Source organism: Numida meleagris, chromosome 2, assembly GCF_002078875.1.
Source record: "Numida meleagris isolate 19003 breed g44 Domestic line chromosome 2, NumMel1.0, whole genome shotgun sequence".
Taxonomy (NCBI): domain Eukaryota; kingdom Metazoa; phylum Chordata; class Aves; order Galliformes; family Numididae; genus Numida; species Numida meleagris.
The window spans coordinates 114,256,369-114,269,791 of NC_034410.1; positions in this window are offsets into that span (position 1 = coordinate 114,256,369).

Here is a 13,423-nt window from a genome sequence, read left to right on the forward strand (position 1 = left end):
ATTAATGAGCAGGCAGGGTGGTGACAGGGACAAGCTGAGGCTTGGAGGGGATATCATTCTGCTGGGGGTGGTCAGGAACAGCCCCAAATAGCCAGGCAGGGCTGTGGGGATGGGTCAAGGTTGGGCTGGGATGTGGACTTGAGGATGGGCCTGGCTGTTGGCTCTTTGGGGTGAAATGGGATCCTGGGCCCTGGGAAGGATGGGGGAACCTCAAGGAGGCAGGGTAAGGCTGGTAAAAGTGACCTTATAGTCCTGTACTCAAAAGAAAATGTGTCCGTTTTAATAATCTTAGTTCCTGTCTGTAAATTTGTGAAGATTTAAGTGCCAAAGTAGGGTTGTCATTGAGTTTTTACAAAGGTTATGACACAGAACAGCTGAATTTGGGACTTCCAGAGAATGTCTGGTTCATATTCCCACTCCTCAGTGCCCACTGAGGCTACTTACCCAAGGCAAGAATCCACAGGATTATACATTTCTCTCCTAACTCCAGACAAGAAAGAAAATTGTACTGGGTATCAGATACTTCCATATTTCAGTCATATAAGTCATTAGAATTAGTCTCTAACAGTATACAGATTACCAATTTCCTGCTATATACATGTTTATTTGTTGTGATTCTGTGAAATAGAATCATAGAGTCATATAATCATAGAATTGTTTGAGTTGGAAGGGACCTTTAAATGTCATCTGCCTCAAATCCCTTCCAATGAGTGTGGACACCTGCAGCTAGATCAGGTTGCTTAGAGCCCTGCCCAGCCTGACCTTGAATGTCTCCAAGGATGAGGCTTCCACCATTTCTCTGAGCAACCTGTTCCAGTGTCTCACCACCCTTATTGTTCAAAAAAAAAAATAAATCTTCCTTATATCCAGTTTAAATAAGGAATAGGTCAAACACCACAATGTTTTTGTTCTTTAAATCCTCAATACACCTATTAATACTATGCATGTCCAATTTTACTGGGGAAGATGCCAGGCATTGTACTTCCATCTAATGGCAGATGACTGCTTTCACAGTTATGTCAGAGGAAGTTTACTCACTACTGGTTTTATGTTAGGGAATCTTTCTATTGGGTGGCATACTGGTTTATCACACAGCACGTGTGTTGAATTTATTTTTTGAGGAACAGCAGGTTAACTGCCCTAAGACTAGGATAGGTGCTGCAAGTGTGTGTGGAAGAGTGTCAAGGGGGTGCTGAGGAGCAATAGGAAATAGCTGTATGAGAGTTAAAAGAGTTTGGTGGTAGAGGTGAAAGGAAATGAGTGTGTGAGTTTGACAGCTCTCAGGTGAAGGTGTGCTTTTGTGTTTGTGTTGGAGGTGCCCTGGAAGACTTGTGGTTTCAAGGACTGAGAAGGAGGAGCATTAGCGTTCCCTAGTGGTGAGGGCAGGAGAAACTGTTGGTGGAAGTGGGGCGTGTGATCTGTGCTGTTGGGGCTTCAGGATCTGAAAGACTGGTGTTTGGGTTTTGGGAGCACCCTGTGCCCTCATGATTGGAGTTGGATGGGAGTCAGGGTCTTTTAGTATGGGGCTGTGCTGGCAGAAGGCAGCAGCCATGGTATGGATTATGGGTTGAGTGGCTGAGGAGTGAGGTGCACCATCCTTGCTATTCAAACTCAAAATGAGCTTTGTGTTTGTTGGGTTGGGAGCTGTCATGGGCAAGATTCCAGTTAGGGAATATATTGCTAATTAACCCAAACATTTAATTACTGATTTGGGTATTGAGAAAGAAGACAAACATTGAAAAACTTGAGGAAAACACTCAAAAACACTCATAAGATATTAACACGGTTGCTTTTAGCTTGAACAGTACTACATTATTATCTCCAGCTCAGAAATTATATGCACAGTCAACTCATCTAAGCTGTTAGATTCATCTCTATATCCTCAAGATGAACTGTTTTGTATTAAGTGTCCAAATTCGTTTTTCCAAGCAGAATCTTCTGTTAAATGGGGTTATAGTACTTCTGATGCCATTTTTTAATTTTGAAAGTTGCATTTTCCCAGGAATGTTAAAATAATTACACTGGCAAACATAACATAAACTGTGGTACTGAGGCTAATGAAATCTTGTGTTGGATCTGTATGTGCTGTTTGATGGGAAGGAACACAGAGTTGTTTACTTCCTAACACATCTATATTCATTTAAGTTAATCCCTGCCTGGGAGCACTGCCTTGAGGTGCTGCGATTCCTGCTATGGAGTAGTGGAGAAAGCAGGAGTTCCTGTGTAGATAGCTCTCTTGCTTACTGGTCAATCACAACAGAAACACTGTCTCTTGCTGTGTATTTGTCTGTCTAATTCTTAAGGTAGAAATTACATTTGATGTCTTAAAATTACATCATATCATAGTGGAATTATTAAGCAAAGAATCCTGTTACAGAGCAAGATGACTTTCTGGTATATGGGCCGCAGTCATTCGAGCCCTCTGTAATTTCTTTTATGGGTTACCCTGAGATTTTTCTCATACTGACAGCCATAGGAGAACTTGCTGAAAGCTGTTGAAGAAGCACTGTAACTTCCCCAGAGCTGCAGTGAGTACTGATTCCTCACAGGTGTACTGGTTCACTTCAGATATCTTAGTATAGGTACCCTGAAAATAGGTTAGTTGTATGAATCCGTATTAATACAATGATTTGGATACATTTCCATATGCTTATATTTTGTCAATCAGTTATTTTTTCTTGTGAGCTCTGGAGGTACTGTTCTCTATCATTATTTGATATACTGTGGACACACTGCACAGTACATTCAAAGAGTGTAGGGTCTGCTGCATAGACTACATAGTTATACGGAGTGCAGAACTCTTCTTAGTCTCTGCATCCTCAGTCTTGCTTGCATTTGGGTGCTTCCAGCTTTAGAGATAGATTCAATTGTTGAATTCCATTATGAGATGGGGTAGTAAGCAACCTTCAAGATGATCACATGGAAGTATCTATGGATTTAATTCTTACTTTGATTATTGAAAGTTTTAAAATACATATTTGTAGCAGTGAAAAAACTATATCGTGCATGAAAGACAACACTGCCATTTGAACTCCAGTGCATTTCACGCTTGTGGCTTGTGATTTTTTTTGCTAGCTGTTTCTCTATCAAGAAGTTACTGACTTGCAGAAAAGCTGTTAAAAGGTAAATTATGTTCAAATTTGCTTCACAAAAGGGGATGAGGGACTGGGCTTCTAATAAACTGGAGAAGCAGTCTCTAAACCTTTTTGATCATACACCTCTCAGTAAAAAGATTTTGAGACTGTAATCCCAGTATATGCACAATTATTTATACATCACATTCATGTACTACTGAACTAATATTACATACATTATGAAATAAACACAAAACAAGAAATTTTAGGGTGAGATGAAAATAAAATTAGAAGTATTTTAACAGTAGACTTTTTATTAATGGTGCAGAATTTCATTCCTGCAACTCAGTGGATTGTCTTGTGCACCCAGTTTGGACAACACCAGAATTGATGATGAATTTTAGTGAAGGAAAGGTGAACCTACTTATTTTCTTTCTGCCAGCTGTGCTGTAAAATTGATGATCTTCAATACCAGGGAGAGTAAAATCATCAGGGTAAGCTATTGCTGATATATAAATACTTCAGGCAATGTCACAAGAGAGAAACATACCTTGACCTGAAAGAATCTTTGACAAGACAGTCTGCTAATTTACTTCAAATCTGAATATAGACTCACAGAATCACAGAATTATTGATGTTGCAAAGGAATTCAGGATGCCATCTGGTTCAGTCCCCCTGCTCAAGCACCTGGAGCTGATTGCCCAGAACCTTGTCCAGGTGGCTCTTAAGATCTCCAAGGATAGAGATTTCACAGCCTCTCTGGGCAACCTGTGCCAGTGCTTTGGCACCTGCACAGCACAGAAGTGCTTCTTGGTGTTCAGACAGAACTTCCTGTGCACCAATTTGTGCCCATGGCCTCTTATGCCGTCAGTGGGCACTGAATAGAACCTGCTTCTGTCTTCCTTGCTCCCTCTCTTCGGGTATTTATATACACTGATAAGATCCCTCCTGAGCTTTCTCTTCTCTAGGCTAAACAGTTCCAGTCCAGGCTAAACAGTCTCATATATATTTATCTGTTGTAATGATAACAGATAAAGTTCCTGTATTAACAAATGACACAACAAAAAGTGTGTTTTCTACCAAAAGGAGCGCAAGCAGTGGTTTTTGAAGCTGCATGTTGGAAGTGGGACAGCAGATCTTACAGCTGTGCTACAGTTGTGTATACACCTCTTTAAAAAGTAATATCTTACGTATTACAGTATTCTGAAAAATAGTGGAAAAGATAAATATTGAGGCAACATTATTATTCTATCAGAATAAATTCTGTTGTCTGAGAAGGAGAAAGGCTAACAGAACTTCCACTCATTTTTCATGGATGCATTTAGTTTCCTGTGGTGAAATTTCTGTTAGAGTGTGGTCCTTCACTGTTACTTCCAGTTTAGAACAGCAGCAAATGTCTCTTTTCGGTGGCAGATAGTTTGTGGAAATACCCCCCGGGCACTTTTGACAGTATGTGAGCAAGGAAGTGTGAGTTATGAAGACCTATGAAAACATAACAGCTGCTGAACAAAAACCAACATGAATTTGAGGGTTAGCAGTAGTCAGAGTGTGTAAATGGAGTTACTAACGTGTGGCAACCCAGGGGTGAGTATCGTGGAATGACTTAGTGGTATTTACAGGACAAATTGGTGGTAAACTCCAGATTCAGTTCTTAATTTACTGTTTCCTGGTCAGTGATCCAAGCTCCTGTATCGCTGCACTGAAATGTTTGCTTTTTCAATTGTTATTTCATGTTGTTGACATAATGTGTTTGTGTGCTGTTTAGACACAAACATTTCTGCAGTTCCTGCCAGCATTCAAGGAGCACCTGTACAGGAAAGTTTCTTTATTCCAAACAATGTCAGGGTGGCTGAGTGAGAATTCTTACTGTGGGGTGTGAAAAAAATGCTACTTCCCCAGGAAATTCCCAATTTTTCATTCCCAAGCCTGTCTTGCTACACTTATTGCTTTGTGGTCTTTGTGGATGCCAATGAACAATTTCTGTTTTGGACATAATTTTTATTCAAATTACTGATTTTTCAGCCATCATAAATCAGTGTGCTGTCACTGGCAGTCACTTTTACATCCTGCAGCTAGTGACCTTGGTCTCACATTATACACAGCATTATACTGCTGCTGACCTGTAACACTTTGTTAGCCACAGAATGATGCTAGTCTTTGCTAATAACCTAGAAGAGATCGATGCTGAGGCACCACTTGGCTCTGTTTCAGGTTGCATTCCTTCTTGGCAGAGCTGCAATGTTTTTAAAACAGCATAGTCAGCAAGTCCTACATTTCCTTTAGGAGAAGTAACTCAGTGACAAATATCTACTGAGTTCAGTATAAGAACAAGAGTGTAGCCAGCAAGTTGAGGGAGGTGATTCTGTCTTCGTGTCTGGCACTTCAGGGACTGCTGCTCAAGCACTGTGCTCAGTTTTGGGCTTCCTGATACCAGAGAGACATTGATGGATTGGAATGAGCCCACCAGAGGGCCAGCAGGAAAGCTTATAGGTCAGGAGAGCATGATGGCAGAGGAGGGGCTGAAAGAACCAGCTGGGTTTGTTCAGCCTTTAGAACAGAAGGCAGAGGGGGCAGCTGGTGCTCCTCTCTGCAGCTCCCTAAGAGGGAAGGTGCCTGTAGAACCAGAATCTTTTCAGAGGTGTGCAGTGCAAGACCTAGATGTTTAGGTTAAACTCAGGTAGAAGTTAAGTATTACACTGAATCATTTAACTTTCTAGTTTGTAAAACTTTTTATTTCTAGCTGAAATATTCATTTTTTTTCTAAGCAAGCAGTCACTTTAAAAAGTGGTATATCAAAAGAGTTGTGTTACAGAAGCAAAATCCTGGAGGATAAAGTTCTTGAATGAAGTTTGTTCTTATTTTTACATAAAAAAATAAAATTTAAAAAAATGAACCCAGGTTGTACATCCTTGTCCTGTCAGTCTTGTCTGAAAGAAATGTTTTATTGCATTTGTACAGGTAAAGTTGAAATGTGTCCTGTTGGAGGCGAATGATGTGAACATACTGATAGATTCCTATAAGCTGTTATGATAGGAAGAAGTGGAAGGGAAAGTTAAGAAGTGAGTAATTCAGAGCCAATTATCATTATCAAATCATCATTATCCATTTATTTAAGGAATGATACAAACATTTAATGCGTAATCCTTTCATAGTTGAAGAACTAAGTATATCTATGAAGAACTGATGTTGTTTAGTGCATTGAATTTTTGGTAGTGATTTTCCTATTTTGTTTTCCATGTTTTGTGTCCTTTTGCTACCTTCCCTAAGAAGACAGGTGTAGTAGGAATGTGCTGTAAAATAGCAACAATTCTGCCACCAAATAACTACTGCAACTCACTGGTAATATGTTTGTTCTTTTTGTACCTAGGTAGCTAAAACAAATGGGTAATAGTTCAAGTAGGGTTAGATTGCTAGTATTTCATTTGAGTCTTTAATGGTCAGCAAAATTAATGGAGGTATGATGATTTCACAACCATTAATTTAACTTTGTGTAGTTTTGTTTCGTGGTTAAAGCACATGGATTTGGCTGCAGAATCTTTGAATCTCTGTTTGGACAAAAGGACAAAGAATATCAGAACATGCAAATCTCAGTCCATAAGATAACTTGCTATAAAATGAGTTACCACTTTGGTATACTTACGATATAGATTTCATGAAAATCCTGCTTTTATAAACTGAACGGTTTCATTTCTTCATAGAAAAAATGTTATATCAAATTTAGCAGTTATTAGCTGTACTTAGCCTTTATGGGCATGTCCAGTCTTACTCTGTTTTTCTGCTAATTAATTTTATGAAAAAAAGATTTTTGAAGGATTCATTTTTACAGAATCTTTGTCTTCTAATAGTAGCAATCCTACCAAAGGAAGAACATATTTAGGTTTCTACATGGTAGTTATCACTCTTTCAGCTCCTTGATAAAGAAATTGGGCCCATCATAATAAAATAAGAATTAATTTTCCAGTGTAAAGTTAATCTTTTCTCGACTTATTGGTTTTACTAGAACCTCTAATTTGGAATGCTTCCAAACTACTCCTTGCTCCATGCGTATACTCTCCAGAGGTTTGGAAATAGAAAATATCTGCTTTGGGTATCATCCGCATTAAATCTCTGGAGTATAATGGCAGTTTGTTCTGTACTTTAACTAGTGAACTTAACATCTCAGCTGTTTTCTATTATCTGTGCAAGTTGTTACATGGCAAAAGAAACCAGGAGAAAAAAGCTTTGCTGTCATGTACCTTGTAGCACGTAATAACTTGCACAGTCTGTATTTACTCTTGCTTTGGCAGAAGCAAAGAGATATGGTGCAAGTATCAGTTAGTGAAAGTAAAATGGAAATCATGGAACTTGTCAAGTGCTGTTTGACTGTGCTAATGTTATCAACGTGACATCTATTCTGCTTATGTGTATGTATAGCTTATTTCTCAACATCTGCTTCATGTTCTCTCTCCTTGTCCTCCCACCCCCACCTGAAAAACACAAGTGCCTGCATAAAATAATTTCGGGCGAGGTGGGATTTGAGGGTTTTTTGTCTTGGTCTTTCAACTGATTGATACTTGGGTATTATGACAAAGAATTTCACTTCACCTGGAAATCAAAGCAAGACATAAGTATTTTATACTGAATAGCATCCTTTCTCATTCTAGTATGAAGGTTTTCAGTGAATATTGACAGTGCCTTACACTGCCCTTGCTATGAATAGAGAGATTAGTAATCAGTTTTACACATTAGAAAAAGCTGAAAAAAATTCAAGTGATTGTGTATTAAAACAATGAGAAAAATCCAGCTTTCTAGACAGCAAAACAAAGATTTGTTGAATAAAACATTTAGTGTATTAACTCCTGAACAACAGTAGTAAGTCTTTCTCACTCTGTGGGACAGAAGCTTCTCACTCAATTTAATAAAATTACAGGGAAACTGTTTTGATTGTGTCTTGTATTAAGAATATTTTAAGATGAGTGAAAGAAGGCCTTCAAGGGAGTCCACAGTCACATATTAGTCAAAGAAAGACTGTGGAAGTCAGATACAGATGCATCTATCTTGTAGCTTGTATCCTAGAATCATTAATGTTGGAAAAGACCACTAAGATCATCTAGTCCAACCATCAACCCATCCCCACCGTGCACACTAACCTATGTCCATCAGTGCCACATCTCCGTATTTCTTGAACACCTCCAGGGACGGTGGCTCCACCTCCCAGGGCAGCCTGTGCCAGTCCTTCACCATCATCTCTACCAGCTGATGAATCTAATGTTCTTTCCACCTTCTAAATGTTGCAGAATGGTTGGGCATATAGTGCTGGAAAGTTATTTATTCCTGTCCTATAGTTTACTATGAATGTGATACTGTCTTTAGAAAACTTGCTCTACCATGAGCTCCACTCCTACTTAAAGATTTCTTAAGCACTACTTCTTTAAACAATACTTCAAATCTATATTCCGAACGTGAGCTGTCTAAAGAGGCAGCAGTTTAAAATGTCTATTGTGATGCTTTGCTCTTAATTAGCTTTTTATTATTAGACTTTTAAATTATTTATACCTTGAAGTAAATTAGATGGAACCTCATTACACTTTTCTTCATATTCATTTTTGCTTTACTGTCCTTTTTCAAAAAGCCCAAGAAGTGACTGAGTTATTTTTGTCATTTTCTGTGTAACGCCTCGTTCCTCAGCCTGTTCAGTTGTTCTGCAGCACTCCCAAGTCACAGCAGATCAAAAAGGTGCTTTAATCAATCAGTTATGGTTTCTTTCCCATGAAGAATCCAGAGTGGTATAAATCTGACTAGCAACATGAAAGACCTCACATACTCTTAGGTTTATTTGTTTTACTTCTCACTAAGATGTAAGGTTCTTTGAGATTACTTGGATAAACTGTATTCAGCTTATTTCAACTTGCATGGTTTATAATTAATTTTCTTTCAAATTCGTATCAGTTTTAAAAGAGGTTGTTAAATATCTAGTGTGAAGAGGCTGTAATCAATCAGCTGTCCTCTTGAAAAAGAGGTGGAGTTAATTGTCCCCTGCTGTCCATTCTATCTTTCTGTGTATTTACAAAATATGATGAGATTTTGCTTAAATGGCTTTCATCAAGGTACACTAAGCTGGTGTTGAACCTAGTGGAGAGCATTTTTACTAGTTTGCTTACTTCATGTAAGGTCACTTTCTTCCTGAACTAACAAAATTCTGTCTTGAGGTTCTGGAGACATGCTAGCTTACACTAGATGTTGTTCTAAAAAAAAAAAACCCAACCCTCTGTAGTGATCATTTGCTATTCTGACACTTACATGGCATCTTGCTGCCCTGCTTCTTAAAGGTACAGTTGATTCTGTTAGCAAAAAACACTCCTTCAAGTGAATTACCTGAAGTTATAATCTAAATTTTTGAATAAATCAGATTTACATTGTGCAGCAGTTCTTTACTTGCTCAGGAAAGATGAGTGTCAAGGTTGTTTGCTGCATCCCCTATGCTGGATGGAATAAAATAGTCGAAAGCCTTGCATACGAATATGTATCATTACTAGTGGTTCTGTGGAAAATTTGTGTGGTAAGTCCACTGTATTCAAGCTTGGATAGTAATAGCAGTCTAGGACATTTTTTTTTTGATGGAGAACTAGTTAAGATACTTGAAGAAATCTTTTGATTACATGAGCTCACTGTAAGCAAACTTACAGTGGTTGGGGCTATTTAAATGTCTTTGTGGTTTGCAGCATCTTCATCTTTCCTTAAGAAATGCCATACAGGAAGATTACAGAACTGATGTACAAATAATGACTTGTTTTTTAAACCTGTGGCCACAAAGATCGTTAGCGTAAAGTTTGTGGTGAATGATGCACTGCAGTATGACAAGCTTAGCTCATAACAGTTTACACTAGTCTCTTAGATAGTAACCTTTTCATTGTTAATACAGTACTAGAGACACCTGTAAACAGACTGGTTTTATTCAGATGAACTTTTGAAATGTTGCTTCTTAATAACATTTCTTGGATAGGTCTCTTAAACATTTGTGTATTTTTAATTCTAGTAGTAATTTGGGAAAACATCTAGTTTTAGCTTTGATAGCAATTTCTGCATTGCATGGACAGTTTAGGGAGGTTAGACTGGGAGAAACTGCTGTATTTTCAAGATTACCTGGGGAAAAAGTATCCCCCAGTAATGTCTTCTACGATGATAGCAGAAATGTCTTGCTTCTGTTAGACTGGTTTTTCTGTCCTTCAGGAAAACTAAGCTTGGAGAGAGAAAAGTTTTCGGTGTTGATGAGAAGCCTGTAAGGTAAGCAGTCCATCTATTGATACAGCTTAAGACATTTATTTTGGCTTTCTCTGAAGAATTCCCAGCTAGATTGAAGACTCCTTCACAGTGCTGTGACACATAATAGGATACCCTGCAGAATGTTTGATTGCATTCACGTGGGATCCTGGAAATCTCTTGTGCTGGTAACCATCATTCAGTAGCAATACAGAAAGAAATCAATGTAGTTTTTCCATAGAGTACACAGGTGTTGTGGCAGATCGCTGACCTTTAATTACTGCAGTCTCTTATGCATAAGGTGTTTAATATCTGGAAGGGAAGCTTGTTCCAAGTTATAGGATCACAAAGATAATTAAGGGCCTGGACCATCTTACATACGAGGAGAGAGTGAGAGAGAGGGTACCATTCAGCTTGGAGAAAAGCTTATAAGCAGTCTTACCAGTGTTTTGAAATACAGCACAGGAGCCAGACCACTCATAAGTGCTTACTGAAAGGAAAACAGGGAATGAGCACGTTAAATTCTCATTGAACATGAGAGGAGACACTGTGTAGTGCTGGTCACACAATGACACAGGTTGCCCAGAGGGAGATGTCCCCATCTGTGGAGATGCTCAAAAACAGAATGGACAACCTGTCCTGCTGTCCTGGGCAGCCTGCTGTAGGTGATGCTGCCTGAGCATGGGGTGGTCTTAGACAGTCTTGAGAAGTCCTGTCCATATTCAATGATTATAGGATTTTATAAGCAGGCCAAAAGCCATGTGGTGCCATTTTTTTTTCAGTGGGACTCTTTAAATAGAATTCAGACTTGACCCTCAGTTACCTTTGGACCAGAGTAATTCTTGATGCATTCCAAAGAGACCCTGGTGTAGCACTGATTAATGGGAAGAATCTGTTTTTTGCAGTTTCACCAAACTTGAGTCTTTGTTTCTGTATTTAATACAGGTGGTGCTATCTACTAGTCAGGTTCCCTGACAGATCACAAGATAAAATCTGGTTTTCCATTGCTTATGCTTTGTTTGAGCTGAATTTTTTTATCTGGTTTGCTCGTCCTACCTTTCATTTTATTCTTTTTTTTTTTTTTTCCAGTTTTGTTATGGTGAAAACAACAGAGCAATTCAGCTTTTTCTTAAGACTAGGGGAAAAAAAGAGTAATTTGTTCTTGTTTTTAGTACTTCAGGCAAGTTGTCAGGAAAACTGACGAAGCTTGTATGAATGTATGTTTTCCATAGATTGTGCCTTGTGCTTAAAACCTTTCCCTGTCATTGCGTATCTTCTGTGGGGTTTGTGTTCAGTAGCTTGAAGTGAGTCATAAGACTTTCTTCTATATTGTCAGTAATGCTTTTGCTGGCCCAAACAGATAGAGCTGCATACTTGAATTAAGGAGCAAGAGTCAGATGTGTGAGGATCACAGGAATGTAGACAGGGACAGGATCACTTAAACTAGAAGAGATTCTGTGAATAAGACGATAAATATTTGAAGGAAATGAATTCTTATTGCTCTAGATGATGAGAAAATGATGCTATGCTGCTGCTCCTGACTTCACTTAGTCTAGTCCTCACTTAGGTCTGTGAGCATGCGTGTGGGTTGTGAAAAGTAATGGCACGCTGACTGAAAGCAAGAGCAAAAGGGAATGTCCAAGACCAGAAACTGTACTACCAAAGGGAAGGGATGGTGCTTGCTGACAGGAGATTTAACTAGTTTGAGGTATCTGGTTAGGACTGAGGGCACCTGCATGTGTTTAGGAGTGAGAAAATGGCAGCTTACTGTTCTTCTCCAGTGGTTTTGGATCTCTTTGGTAGTTATCACTTAAGAAAACTGGTTCCATCATGGACTTTTTTCTTTTTTTCTCTTTTCTTGCCACCATAGCATCAGCCCTCTTGGTGCTAGTGCAAGCAAGTGTGAAGCATTTAATCTTCCTCTCAGGTCCAAGGCATATGCCACAGACTTTTGGGACCTCAGATCTGTGCCTCTCACATGAGAGGGTGAGAAATTTTCTAGTCAACCACTAGTTCATTGCAGGCAGGTTTCCTAAGGAAAAAAAGCTTCAATGATTAGAGGATGTTGGCTTTTCTGTCTCAGTCTGTTTTGAACCCATCAGTCAATTTGAACCAGATTTGGCAGGAGAGTAAGCTCCTCAAATACATGAAGTTCTGATTTTTATGAAAATCACTGCCTGGTTTTGGAGTCCCAAACTTCACTAGGGGATGAGCTCAGCAGGCAAGCATGCAGGCTAGTGTGCAAATACATGATGGTTGAGTAGGATATGCATGGTAGACACAGCAAGAAGTGCTGCTTCCCTAGTGGGAGGGTGCTGTGTTGTGTTTAGAAAAGGCTATGAAATGCAGGGAATTTGTACACACTGAAAGAAACAGGCATTTTCATTTCAGCTTGCAGAGGAATATCTTGTGAGAACTGTATTTGCTATTTCCCAATAGAAGTCTCAGGCTGACAGCTAGATGATTTTTCATTATCAGAATACAAATGTCTTTCCCTACATTGTCCCAGTAAGGACTCTTCTTGCTGCCTCAGTTTGTGCTGTGGCTGTAGAAGAGTTTTACACTCTTGTTTCTCTTTTCTTCCTTCCTTCTTTGGATGTTGCAGGTTTAGGCACTTGGATATGGAATCTTGAACTTGAGTACCTGGGTTTTCTTTCCAGTTCCAGACTGAAGAGCTAGACAGAGAAACCTTCAGCTTTTCACCAATGAACTCAAAATTCACACTATAGCATCCTGACACTTCAGTTTTCAAGAAAGTATTTCATAGGATCATTAAGCTTGGAAATGACCATTAAGATCAGCTAGTCCAACCATCAACCTATCACTGCCATGCCCTCAAAACCACGTCCCTCGGTGCCCCACACATTTCCACTTGTATGGGGCAGCTATATAGATGTTACTAACTGACTTGAAAAAGTTATTGCATCTCTTTACCTCTTATAATGTATCACAAAAATCTGAACTTCCAGTGCAGACGGGATAACTTTGTAACCTGGGGATTTTATAGAACTGTGTTTCAACAAACAAGTATCTCAGAGGAACTTTTCTGTACCTACTGTAGAACATAACTGTTTGTACCCAGTTAACACACAGATGTGCTCACTTCTGTA